Below are 14,178 nucleotides of genomic sequence, written 5' to 3'. Positions count from 1 at the left end.
TCTCCACTAGAGAGGAACACTGAGTGTCCCAACACAACTCAAGAAGAGCCTTGTTTTTCCCTCCTTATCTCGAGATGAGGATCCATTTCCCTGCTTTGTTGGAAAGGAATTCTGGCGTTCTCATCGCACCTCAAGCGGAGGCAGGCTTAACTTGAAACTTGAGAGGAACTCCAGGAGACGTGCCACAATTCCCAAAGTCCCTGATTTCCCAATCCACTCCAGATGAACTTGATTCCCCTGCACTGTCTAGACTGTCACCATGAGTATCGACACAAAACATGATGGCATGTGTGACAGCCTTGGGGCACTTTGAGAGAAAGCCACTGGTCGCTATGTCAACTCATCAGGAAGCTTGACACTACCTTTACAACTCGAGAGGAAAGCGGACGTGCATGTCTCCACTCGAGACGAGGCCTGACTCCCCTGGTGAAACTCCATAGAAACCCCAAGATCCATGTCAGCACTGGAGAGGAACCCTGAGGTTCCGGCCTCAACTCCAGATGAGGACCTTGGCCCCGGCACCGACTGGAGAAGAAACCCAAGTGTTTCCCCACAATTCGTGTGGAGACTTGACTTTCCTGAGGCAACAGGAGCGGGTCCCTGAAGTCCCTGTCATAACTGGAGAGGAAATCCAAGTTTCCTGCCGCAACTCGAGAAAAACCAGGAGATCTCCCCTCAAGGCGAGATGAGGCCCTTTTCCGCTGTGGCGACTCGAGAGAAATCCAACCTTCCATCTTAAACCTCGAAAAGGTCCTTGACACCCTTGATGCAACTCAAGAAGTACCCCGACATACCCATCTCCACTTGAGAGGAATGTGGTCCACTGGAGAAGGGAATGGCAAAGCACTTCAGTATTCTTGCCTTGAGATCCCCATGAACAATATGAAAAGGCAAAATGATCGGATACTGAAAGAGGAACTCCCCAGGTCAGTATGTGCCCAACACGCTACTGGAGATCAGTGAAGTAACTCCAGAAAGAATGAAGGGAGGGAACCAAAGCAAAAACAATACTCAGCTGTGGATGCGACTAGTAATAGAAGCAAGGTCCAATGCTGTAAAGAGCAATATTGCATAGGAACCTGGAATGTCAGGTCCATGAATCAAGGCAAATTGGAAGTGGTCAAACAAGAGATGGCAAGAGTGAACGTCGACATTCTAGGAATCAGCGAACTAAAATGGACTGGAATGGGTGAATTTAACTCAGATGACCATTATATCTACTACTGTGGGCAGGAATCCCTCAGAAGAAATGCAGTAGCCATTATGGTCAACAAAAGAGTCCAAAATGCAGTACTTGATGCAATCTCAAAAACGACAGGATGATCTCTGTTTGTTTCCAAGGCAAACCATTCAGTATCACAGTAATCCAAGTCTATGCCCCAACCAGTAATGCTGAAGAAGCTGAAGTTGAACGGTTCTATGAAGACCTACAAGACCTTTTAGAACTAACACTCCAAAAAAATGTCATTTCATTATAGGGGACTGGAATGAAAAAGTAGTAAGTCAAGAAACACCTGGAGTAACAGGCAAATTTGGCCTTGGAATGCGGAATGAAGCAGGGCAAAGACTAATAGAGTTTTGCCAAGAAAATGCACTGGTCATAGAAAACACCCTCTTCCAACAACACAAGAGAAGACTCTACACATGAACATCACCAGATGGTCAACACTGAAATCAGATTGATTATATTCTTTGCAGCAAAAGATGGAGAAGCTCTATACAGTCAACAACAACAAAAAAAGACCACGAGATGACTGTGGCTGAGATCATGAACTCCTTATTACCAAATTCAGATTAAATTTAAGAAAGTAGGGAAAACCGCTAGACCATTCAGGTATGACCTAAATCAAATCCCTTATGATTATACAGTGGAAGTGAGAAATAGATTTAAGGGCCTAGATCTGATAGATAGAGACCCTGATGAAATATGGAATGAGGTTCGTGACATTGTACAGGAGTCAGGGATCAAGACCATCCCCATGGAAAAAAAATCCAGAAAACCAAAATGGCTGTCTGGGGAGGACTTACTAATAGCTGAGAAAAGAAGAGAAGTGAAAATAAAATGAGAAAAGGAAAGATTTAAGCATCTAAATGCAGAGTTCCAAAGAATAGCAAGAAGAGATAAGAAAGACTTCTTCAGCGATCAATGCAAAGAAATAGAGGAACAAAACAGAATGGGAAAGACTAGAGATCTCTTCAAGAAAATTAGAGATATCAAGGGAAAATTTCATGCAAAGATGGGCTTAATAAAGGAAAGAAATGGTATGGACCTAACAGAAGCAAAAGATATTAAGAGGAGGTGGCAAGAATACACAGAACTGTACAAAAAAAAAAGATCTTCATCAGCCAGATAATCACGATGGTGTGATCACTCATCTAGAGCCAGACATCCTGGAATGTGAAGTCAAGTGGGCCTTAGAAAGCATCACTATGAACAAAGCTAGTGGAGGTGATGGAATTCCAGTAGAGCTATTTCAAATCCTGAAAGATGATGCTGTGAAAGTGCTGCACTCAATATGCCAGCAAGTTTGGAAAACTCAGCAGTGGCCACAGGACTGGAGAAGGTCAGTTTTCATTCCAATTCCAAAGAAAGGCAATGCCAAAGAATGCTCAAACTACCGCATAATTGCACTCATCTCACATGCTAGTAAAGTAATGCTCAAAATTCTCCAAGCCAGGCTTCAGCAATACCTGAACCATGAACTTCCTGATGCTCAAGCTGCTTTTAGAAAAGCAGAGGAACCAGAGATGAAATTGCCAACATCTGCTGGATCCTCAAAAAAGCAAGAGAGTTCCAGAAAAACATCTATTTCTGCTTTATTGACTCCGCCAAGCCTTTGACTGTGTGGATCACAAAAAACTGTGGAAGATTCTGAGAGAGATGGGAATACCAGACCACCTAACCTGCCTCTTGAGAAATCTGTATGCAGGTCAGGAAGCAACAGTTAGAACTGGACATGGAACAACAGACTGGTTCCAAATAGAAAAAGGAGTACATCAAGGCTATACATAGTCACCCTGCTTATTTAACTTATATGCAGAGTACATTATGAGAAACACTGGACTGGAAGAAACACAAGCTGGAATGAAGATTGCCGGGAAAAATATCAATAACCTCAGATATGCAGATGACACCACCCTTATGGAAGAAAGTGAAGAGGAACTAAAAAGCCTCTTGATGAAAGTGAAAGAGGAGAGTGAAAAAGTTGGCTTAAAGCTCAACATTCAGAAAACGAAGATCATGGCATCAGGTCCCATCACTTCATGGCTAATAGATGGTGAAACAGTGGAAACAGTGTCAGACTTTATTTTGGGGGGGCTCCAAAATCACTGCAGATGGTGACTGCAGCCATGAAATTAAAAGATGCTTACTCCTTGGAAGAAAAGTTATGATCAACCTAGATAGTATATTCAAAAGCAGACATTACTTTGCCAACAAAGGTCCGTCTAGTCAAGGCTATGGTTTTCCCAGTGTTCATGTATGGATGTGAGAGTTGGACTGTGAAGAAAGCTGAGCACTGAAGAATTGATGCTTTTGAACTGTGGTGTTGGAGAAGACTCTTGAGAGTCCCTTGGACTGCAAGGAGATCCAACCAGTCCATTCTGAAGGAGATCAACCCTGGGATTTTTTGGAAGGAATGATGCTGAAGCTGAAACTCCAGTACTTTGGCCACCTCATGAGAAAAATTGACTCATTGGAAAAGACTTTGATGCTGGGAGGGATTGGGAACAGGAGGAGAAGGGTACGACAGAGAATGAGATGCCTGGATGGCATCACTGACTCGATGGACGTGAATCTGAGTGAACTCCGGGAACTGGTGATGGACAGGGAGGCCTGGTGTGATGCGATTCATGGGGTCGCAAAGAGTCTGACAAGACTAAGTGACTGAACTGAACTGAACTGAACTGAGCAAAAAATCACCTTTGGAGAAAATAAGTTTTCTGGTTGACTAATCACCATCAGAAAGGGTCATAAAATGTTAGCAGGCCTCTTGGCCAGAAGACAATGTAAATCACCTAAGAACTTTGTATATCAGAAGGAATGCAGAAAGAAAGTGTGATTTCAATAAGTGTCAGGACTGCTGACCTGGAGTGACTTTGTGTTTTCCATTTATCTCTATGTATGACTTATAGTATAAAAGCGGCCTTGGAAAATAAAGAAACGGACCAGTTCCTGGAAAGACTGGTTTTCCTCGTGGCGTCTTTTCTCGTTCTCCTCTTTTCTAGCTGAATTCCCATCGGAGCACGGAGGCTAGCCAAGCCTACTAATTTTGCCTGGGCTTCTAAGATCTGAATGGGAAGGTGCTTTGTGTCTCTCCTCCTCTGGGAGACCGAGAAGACCCCTGTGGCCTACATAGGCTGTGCAAATCCTCGTCTTGGGGTTTTATTGGTTTTCCGCGTAAACCAAGTTATTCAGCAATATTTCTCCACTAATTTTCCTACTACTCCATTCTTTTTATATCTCTTTATATCTCTAACTAAAGAATTCCTTCCTAATCGCTGACTCTGTCCCTGCTTCGAATTACCCTGGATCCACCGGGGCTGGACCCCAGCACAGGAGAGTAATCCCGAGAGGCACCTCACAACTCCCATGGAGACGACTTTCCTGAGGCAACATGAGCGGGTCCCTGAGGTCCAGTTCATAACTCGAGAGGAACCCGTTTCCTGCGGCAACTCGAGAAAAACCTGGAGATTCACCCCTCAATGCAAGATGAGGCCCTTTTTCATTGCAGCGTCTCGAGAGAAGTCCCACCTTCCCTCTTGAGCCTCTGAAGTGCCCTTGACACCCTTGATGCAAATCAAGAGTTCTCCGACATACCCGTCTCCACTTGAGAGGAACACTGAGTGTCCCACCACAACTCAAGAAAAGCCCCATTTTTCCCTCATCTCGAGATGAGGGTCCATTTCCCTGCTTCATCAGGAAAGGAATTCCAGCATTCCCATCGCACCTCAAGATGAGGCGGTCTCAACTTAAAACTCGAGAGGAACTCCAGGCGTCGGGTCACAATTCAAAAAGACCCTGATGTCCCAATGCACTCCAGATAAACCTAATTCCCCTGCACTGACTCGACTGTCACCCCGAGTATTGAATCAAAATATGATGGGAATTGTGACAGCCCTGTGGCACCTTGAGAGAAAGCCACAGATACCTATGTCAACTCGACATGAAACATGACATTACTTTGACAACTCAAGAGGAAAGCAGACTTCCAGGTCTCCACACGAGATGAGGCCAGACGCCCCTGTTGAAACCCTGAGATGCAAGTCTGCACTGGTTAGGAACCCTGAGGTTCCAGCCTCAACTCGAGATGAGGACCTAGGACCCTGCACCGACTGGTGTGCCGGGAGCCAGCTTGAGGAATCCCGCCCGTGGCAAAGGTCATGAGGAAGGAGGCCTGATATATGCAAAGGTGGGATCAGGCCTCCGGTGTCCCCCTGGACATTTTTGAGCATCTACCCCCAAAAGCAGAGTCTGCTTACCTTAGCATTACGCTTTCACTTACACTTCTGACACTACACAGGGCTATCCCCCACCACCTCTCTCTGAAAAGGAGCTAACTTACAGTTCAAGTTAATAAATCTCCTGGGCATAACAAGAGTGTTTCAGTCCACAAGCTCCTCTGATGGCTCTCTAGCCTGCCTGACAGGTTTGTCCAGCCATATGTGATTGTTCACAGCCTCCCAACCGTGAGAGGCACAAGATGCCATAAACTTTCTAAATACAGATTCTTTTGAGAAGTTATAAAATTATTAGTATAGTATTAACGAGTCAGTTAGAAATTATACCTGTGGAGGGTTTCAATGTTGAGCCAATATTTGCTGCTAAGCTTCTATACCCCTTGCCCCTTTTACACAGTAATTGATATAACTAGCATATAGGAGAAATAAGTATTAACCTTGATATTATTCACGTTAAACCTTAGCCTAAGTAAATTATTTTCTTGATTATAGCCCACTGCACCTTTGGCCTGTAGGAATGCAACTTTATCTGGTGCCTTCAGAGAGTGGTGCCTGACTTAAGAAAAAATCACCTTTGAAGAAAATAAGTTTTCTGGTTGACTAATCATCATCAGAAAGGGTCATAAAATGTTAGCAGGCCTCTTGGCCAGAAGACAATGTAAATCACCTAAGAACTTTGTATATCGAAAGGAATGCAGAAAGAAAGCATGGTTTCAATAAGGGTCAGGACTGCTGACCCTGCATGACTTTGTATTTTCCATTTATCTCTATGTATGTGGTGATGGACAGGGAGGCCTGGCGTGCTGCAATTCATGGGGTCGCAAAGAGTCAGACACGACTGAGCGACCGAAGTGAACTGAACTGAACTGATGAGTTAAAGTATAAAAGCGGCCCTGGAAAATAAAGAAACGGACCAGTTACTGGAAAGACTGGTTTCCCCGTGTCATTCTTTCTCACTCTCCATTTCTGGCTGAGTTCCCATCTGGAGTGTGGAGGCTCGCCAGGTCTACTAATTTTGCCTGGGCTTCTAAGATCTGAACGGGGAGGCACTTTGGGTCTCCACTCCTCCGGGAGACCGGGAAGATGCTTGTGGCCTACGAAGGTGGTGCAAACCCATTGTCTCAGGGTTTTGTTGGTTTTTTGCATAAACCGTTATTCAGCCACTTTTCTCCACAAATTTTCCTACTACACCATTCTTCCCTAATCTCTCTTTATATCTCTAATTAAATAATTCTTTCCTAATTGCCGACACTGTCCCCATGTCAAATTACCCTGGATCCACCAGGGCTGGATCCCAGCAAGTGGCGCCCAGAACAGGCTGTTCAAAGGTAGGTCTCAGAAGCGCTCAGAAACTCGGGATGGGTAGGACCCCACTCAGGGTGTCGTGGACACCCCTGCATAAGATAGGTAGGGTGAGAAGGAGTGGGAAGTGTTTTAAGGGTTGAAAGAAACCGACGGGTTGAAAAGAAACCCCCCTTGGCAAAGGTAGAAACCTTGACAAGGCAGACACAGAATCTTCTTTATAAGACTTTATTTTCTGACATGGGTAACAGTGAATCAAAAGAAAGACAGCTTTTTATAGGAGTAATCTTGCAGTTGCTAAGTAAAAGAGGAATTAAAATTAAGAAATCCAAGATTCATTCATTTTTTTCATTTGTACAAGAACAGTGTCCTTGGTTTCCAGAAGAGGGCACTGTTAACTTAGATACCTGGGAGAGAGTAGGAAAACAGCTAAAAACTTACCATGTTGAACATGGCTCAGAAAAGGTGCCTACTGACGGCTTTTCCTTATGGAATATAAGTAGGGATGCTTTAGACCCTGCCCCTGAATCTGAAAAAAATACATCTTAAAGAGGAAAGTGAAGAAAAAAGAGTATCTGTAAAAGAGGAAAAGGAAGAAAAAGAGGCTATACCTAGCTATCAGCAGTTAAATGAAATGCTAGCTGCAATGACTGCCCAAGAACAAATGAGGGATAAGGATGAGAGGAAAGAACAGTTCTCAGATTGGAAGATTTAGAAGAAAAGATACCTCAACACCATTCTGAAGAAGACTGGCTTCTTTTAAATAAAGAGCCTCCCAGGAGCCCAAGAGAAACTTCCCCAATCAGACCTTCTGCTCCCAGGAGTTTAGGACAAACGTCCTCTATTAGGCCACCCATTCCCAGGAATTTAAAAGACACATCCCCAATCAGACCAGCCATGAAATTTAAACATCAAATGGTTAAAAGGTCTCCGGAGTACGAAAGAAGAGACATGGCACACCCCGGCCCTCCCTTGCCCCCTCATCCTTATAGGGGCAAGGGAGCTCCACTAGATACTCCCCAGAGAAGGGTATTTTCTAGCCCCAAAGATGAATTTAATCCCAACCTTGAAGGTTGTTTTCCTGTAATATTTGACCACTACGGTAGTGGAAGGGCTATCGAATGGGAACCCATTCCAATGAAAACGGTAAAAGAACTAAAACATGCATGTTCTTCGTATGGGTCTAGAGCACCATATACTATGCAGTTGGTAGAAGCCTTAACAGGCAGATGGCTGTCACCCTATGATTGGATGACAGTCACTAAGACTTGTCTATCTGAAGGGCAATATGTACTTTGGGAAGCTGAATATGATGAGATTGCCCCAAAACAAGCTGATAATAACCAAACATATGACCCCACATATATTGTAAAAAGTATGCTTAAAGGGACTGGTGATTATGCAATACTTAGAGACCAGATGAAGTTAGACAAGTTTACTCTACAACAAGTAACTGCCTGCGCCATTGCAGCTTGGTGATCATTGCCTGAAGGGAAAGAATCAACCTCTTCTTTCTCAAATATCAAACAAAAACCTGAAAAGCCATATGAGGACTTTATCTCACGGCTTACAGAGGCTGTCTGCAGTGTGCTTTCTAATTCTGAGGCAGCCGGAATATTGATAAAACAACTGGCATTTGAAAATGCTAACTCTACCTGCCAGGCTATTTTACATCCTATTTAAAAATCTGGCCAATTAATAGATTACATCAGGCAGTGTGCAGACGTAGGACCGTCAATGATGCAGGGTGTTGCCATAGCTGCAGCCATAAAGGGAAATTCTTATCAGCAGGCAGTTCAATCCTTTTTTTCAAACAAGAACAACCCAATGCAAAGTAACCCCAGTAACCAAGGCAGAAATAGTTTGTCCAGCATTTGTTTTTCCTGTGGCCAAGAGGGACACATTTTCTGTGCCTGCCCTCAAAGAACAGCCTAATGCTTACCCGCCAAATGCTGCCCACCACCCCCCCACTCCGGCTGTGTCTGCTCCGCAGAATTCTCCCACCCCGCCCTTGCCTGCTAATCTCCCTAGGTCTCTTTGCCCTCGTTGTCAGAAAGGATTTCACTGGGTGAGAGATTGCAGGTCAAGATTCCATAGAAACGGAGCCTTTTTGGGCGCCGACCAGCAGTCGGGAAACGGATTGAGGGGTCAGCCCCAGACCCCGACAACGATTGGGGCAGCCTCACTGAACCCATTCATTCCCTTCGTCCCATCGCAGAACTCATCAGAGCAACCCCAGGCAGTGCAGGAGTGGACCTCTGTTCCACCACCTCAACAATATTAACACCAGATAGTCCCACTATTAAAATCCCTTCAGGGGTTAAAGGTCCATTACCGACAGGTTTGGTGGTAGTTATATTAGGCAGAAGCTCATTAGCCATGCAAGGTCTCACAGTTATCCCTGGAGTAATTGATTCAGACGATACAGGAGAAATTCAGATAATTATTTCACACCCAACTAAAACTTTCCAAATACATCAGGGACAAAGAATAGCTCAGCTTTTACTTTTGCCTTACCACACTGCAATTGGGCATACAGCTACTCAGAATGAAAGGCAAGACAAAGGATTTGGGTCTAGTGACATGGTTTTTTGGGTAACAAAAATTACTCAGAAATGCCCTATGAAAACTATTCTCGTTAGTGGCAAGTCTATTGTAGGGTTATTAGACACAGGAGCAGATGTTTCTTGTATTTCAGGAAAAGACTGGCCCAGCTCCTGGCCCACTCATACTGCTTAAAATGAGTTGGTGGAATTAAGAAGAGCCCCCACAGTAGCTAAGAGTGCAAAAATATTAGATTGGCAATTTGAGGATACCCGTGGAACTTTCCAACCATATGTAGTTCCTTCACTCCCCTTTACCCTGTGGGGGAGGGATGTGCTATCTCAAATGGGAGTGTTACTTTTTAGCCTTAATGATAAAGTGACCCCTCAAATGCTGCAAATGGGCTATGATCCATCAAAAGGATTAGGTAAACAACAAACAGGAATAATTGAGCCAATTTGCCCAACTCCTCGACAGCTACGTACTGGATTGGGGTATCCAAATTTATAATGGAGGCCATTGTTTTTCCTGCTGACCCCATTACATGGAAATCTCAAGACCCAGTGTGGGTGGAACAATGGCCTCTGCCTAAAGAAAAATTACTGGCAGATAAAATGTTAATTTCTGAACAACTGGAATTGGGACATATTGAGCCCTCCAATAGCCCTTGGAACACTCCTATTTTTGTTATTAAGAAAAAATCTGGTAAATGGCATCTTTTACAGGATCTGAGAGCAATTACTGCCACCATGGAAGACATGGGGGCTTTACAACCTGGGCTTCCTTCCCCAGTAGCCATTCCAGAGGGATATAATACAATTGTAATTGATTTGCAAGATTGTTTTTCAACCATTCCCTTAAGTGCTGAGGATAAAAAGCAATTTGCCTTTAGCCTGACATCAGAAAATCTTAAACAGCCTTATTTAAGGTTTCAGTGGAAAGTGTTAGCTCAGGGAATGAAAAATAGCCCTACCTTATGTCAAAAATTTGTCGATGCCACTTTGGGGGATATTAGGTCTAAATATGAACAAGTATATATGATCCATTACATGGATGATATTTTAATAGCTCATCCAGATAGAGCTCATTTACAAACCGTCCTCCAAGATTTAACTCAGGCATTGTCATCTAGAGGCTTAAAACTTTCCTCAGAGAAAATTCAAACTAATCCACCCATAACTTACTTAGGAAGGGTTATAAATTCAGAAACAGTGACTCATGCCCTGGTACAATTGAGAAAAGACTGTCTTGTTACTTTGAATGATATCAAAAACTTTTAGGTGATATTAATTGGATTAGGCCCTATTTAAAATTAACCAGTGCCGAAATAAAGCCTCTTTTTAACATTTTGTGCTGGGATCCCGATCCAACTTCTAAAAGACAATTAACTGCTGAGGCTCGGGAAGCCCTAAGCAAAGTAGAAAAAGCCTTATCTGATAGCTATGTAAAAAGAATTGATTTAGCAGCAAACTGGCAATTCCTTTGCCTAGCAACCCCTACTACACCTATGGGAGTTTTATAGAAAAATGGCCTTCTAGAATGGGTCCATCTTCCCGCTCAAGCTAAAAAAGTAGTGGCTTCTTATCCAGGATTGATAGCTACTTTGATATTAAAAGGGAGAAAGCGGAGTATTGAATTATTTGGTAAAGAGCCATCAGAAATTGCAATTCTGGAACAATTGCAATAAGGAACAGCTTGATGCTCTTTTAATGTTTGATGAAAATTGGCAGATTGCTATAGGAAATTATTTTGGTCAAATTTTGCATCATTTACCCTCACATGTCTTGTTAAATTTTATATCTAGTCACCCAGTCGTTTTTCATGTTAGATGCAAACAGTTCCCTATTCCAGATGCTCAGATAGCTTTTACTGACAGGTCAGCTAATGGAAAAGCTTCTTATAAGGGTGTAATACAACATCTCTATACTTGTTTTTCGTATTTGGGTCTGCCAAAAGCTTTAAAAGCTGATAATGCTCCTGCTTACACTTCTAAGTCTTTCCAATAATTTTATATGAAATTTCAAATAAAACATAACAGGCATCTCCTATAATCTACAGGGACAAGCCATAGTAGAAAGAGCACATCAGACAATAAAAATACAAATTCAAAAATTAAAAGAAAGGAAATTTAAGTATAGTTCTCCCCATCAAATCTTGCAACATGCTCTCTTTGTAATAAATAACCTAAATGCTGATTCGTCTGGAACCACTGCAATGCTTCATCACTGGTGTCCGGAGCAACAAAATGTAAAGCCATTGGTAAAGTGGAAGGACCTCCTCTCCTGACAATGGAAAGCTCCTGACCCATTGTTAACTAGCTGTCGAGGATGTGCTTGTATTTTTCCACAGGACGCAGATTCACCAATATGGATCCTGGACAGACTGATTCGCCATGTCGCAGTCCCCTAGACATCCGATTCCCCCATTGCTTCGATCGCAAAAGAGGAAGGGCACTCCTCTGCCCTTGCCTCTGCCGCCGCCACCGCATGGGACAGCTGCACGCCGGGAGCCACGGGCGGGGTCAGCCTGGCTGCCAGGGCCCAGTGCACCGCACTCGCAGCTGGTGGCCCTGCCAGCATCTGTCTGCGCTCGCTTGGCTGCCGCTGGGCCCAAGGCTGGTTTAGCGAGGGGGCGAGGGCAGCACCCGGGCGTCCACCGGCAGCAGAGCAAGATAAACATCGAGATCCCAGTGGGACTGATGGAGCTGCTGCAGCACAAACTCCAGCAAGTCCACACACTGGTGCCTCAGGACCTCCTCAGTTGCTCCTTCATATGGAACACTATAGATGATCATTCAGGGTAACTGATTTGGAAATCTTGTACTTAAAATTCAAGGATTGATTACAGAATAACCGGAGGAGGAAAAAATAATTCTATTTACTCTATTTTAGCTTGTCTACCCTCTCCTTATGTTTTTCTCTTTGCTAACGATTCTGGAAAACTTAATATATAAATGATTTATACAGGTGGACCCAATGTGGCGTCTTGTGAACAATGTATGCTTTCATCTTGCTTAACTCCGCAATATAATGTTTGCTCTTTTGTGGTGTTAAAGCATCCACCCTATATTATGGTGCCTGTAACTGTAACTACTCATTGGTATGATAATTATGGTCTTGCTGTGTTACAACAACTACAAGATTTAATGTGAACACGATTTGTGGGCTTGCTTATTTTAGGGATATCAGCTTTAATAGCCACAATCACTTCTGTTACTGTGGCAGCAATATCACTGACTCAAAAAGTGCATACTGCTCAATATGTTGATACCATGTCAAAAAATGTTTCTTTAACACTGGCAACACAAGAAGCTATAGATAGGAAGTTGGAGATAAGGGTAGACGCCTTAGAAGAGGCAATGATGCATATTGAGAATGAACTGCAAGCCCTAAAAGTAAAAATGGCTCTGTCTTGTCACACCAACTACCAGTGGATATGTGTTACATTCTTGAAAGTAAATGAAACAGATTAAAAACGGGAAAAAATTAAAAATCATATTTCAGGTGTTTGGAACAGCTCTGACATTGGCCTGGTTTTAGGGAAACTTCGTAATCAGATACAGACCATGGAACACTCTTGATTGGATTTTACTGCCACTGGAGCACCTAATGACTTTTTCCACACTTTCTCTAACTTCATTTCTCCAAAGAACATTCTGTCTACTATTTTCAGTTATGCTGCTGTGTGTGCTCTAATCCTGCTTCTCATAATCATTCTTCCTTGCATTGTCAGGATCCTTCGGCAGAGCATTCAGAAGCTCTCGACTGAACTTCATCTGGCTGTTTTAAGAAATAAAAAATGGGGAGATGCTGGGAGCCAGCGTGGGGAATCCTGCCCATGGCAAAGGTCATGAGGAAGGAGGCCTGACATACGCAAAGGTGGGATCAGGTCTCAGGGGTCCCTCAGGACATTCTTGAGCATCTACCCCCAAAACCAGAGTCTGCCTACCTTACTGCATTATGCTTTCACCTACACTTCTGACATTACGGAGGGCTACTCTATCACCTCTCTCTGAAAAGGAGCTAACTTAGAGCACCAGTTAATAAATCTCCTGGGTGTAACAAGAGTGTTTCAGTCCACAAGCTCCTCTGATGGCTCTCTAGCCTGCCTGACAGGTTTGTCCAGCCACATGTGATTGTTCACAGCCTCCTAACCATGAGAGACACGAGATGCCATAAACTTTCTAAATACAGATTCTTTTGAGAAGTTAGAAAATTATTAGCATAGTATTAATGAGTTAGTTAGAAATTATACCTGTGCAGGGTTTCATTGTTGAGCCAATATTTGCTGCTAAGCCTCCATACCCCTTGCCCCTTATACACAATTTTTATATAACTAGCATATAGGAGAAATAAGTATTAACCTTGACATTATTCACTTTAGACCTTAGCCTAAGTAAATTCTTCTCTTGATTATAGCCCACTGCACCTTTGCCCTGTAGGAATTCAACTTTATCTGGTGCCTTCAGAGGGTGGTGCCTAACTGAAGAAAAATCACCTTTGGAGAAAATAAGTTTTCCAGTTGACTAATCATCATCAGAAAGGGTCATAAAATGTTAGCAGGCCTCTTGGCCAGAAGATTATGTAAATCACCTGAGAACTTTGTATATGGGAAGGAATGTAGAAAGAAAGCATGAGGGGGGGGGGAGCGGTCCTAAGATGGTGGAGGAATAGGACGGGAAGACCACATTCTCCCTCACAAATTCCTCAAAAGAACATTTCAACGTGGAGCAAACTCCACAAAACAACTTCTGAATGCTGGCAGAGGACATCAGGCAACCAGAAAAGCAGACCATTGTCTTCAAAAACAGATAGAAAAAAATATAAAAGATGCAAAGAGAGACAAAGGAGGTGGGGAGGGAGCTCTGTCCTG

General features: G+C 43.3%; 1 pseudogene; it reads left to right on the top strand.

Moving 5' to 3' along the window:
* Nucleotides 1-11,698: 11,698 nt before the first annotated feature.
* LOC108634308 lies at nt 11,699-13,120 on the top strand (annotated as a pseudogene).
* Nucleotides 13,121-14,178: the final 1,058 nt, after the last annotated feature.

Source organism: Capra hircus (genome assembly GCF_001704415.2).
Source record: "Capra hircus breed San Clemente chromosome X unlocalized genomic scaffold, ASM170441v1, whole genome shotgun sequence".
NCBI classification, from domain to species: Eukaryota; Metazoa; Chordata; class Mammalia; order Artiodactyla; family Bovidae; genus Capra; species Capra hircus.
Note: the sequence above shows the minus strand (reverse complement) of the source record. Positions and strands in the feature narration are given on the sequence as shown.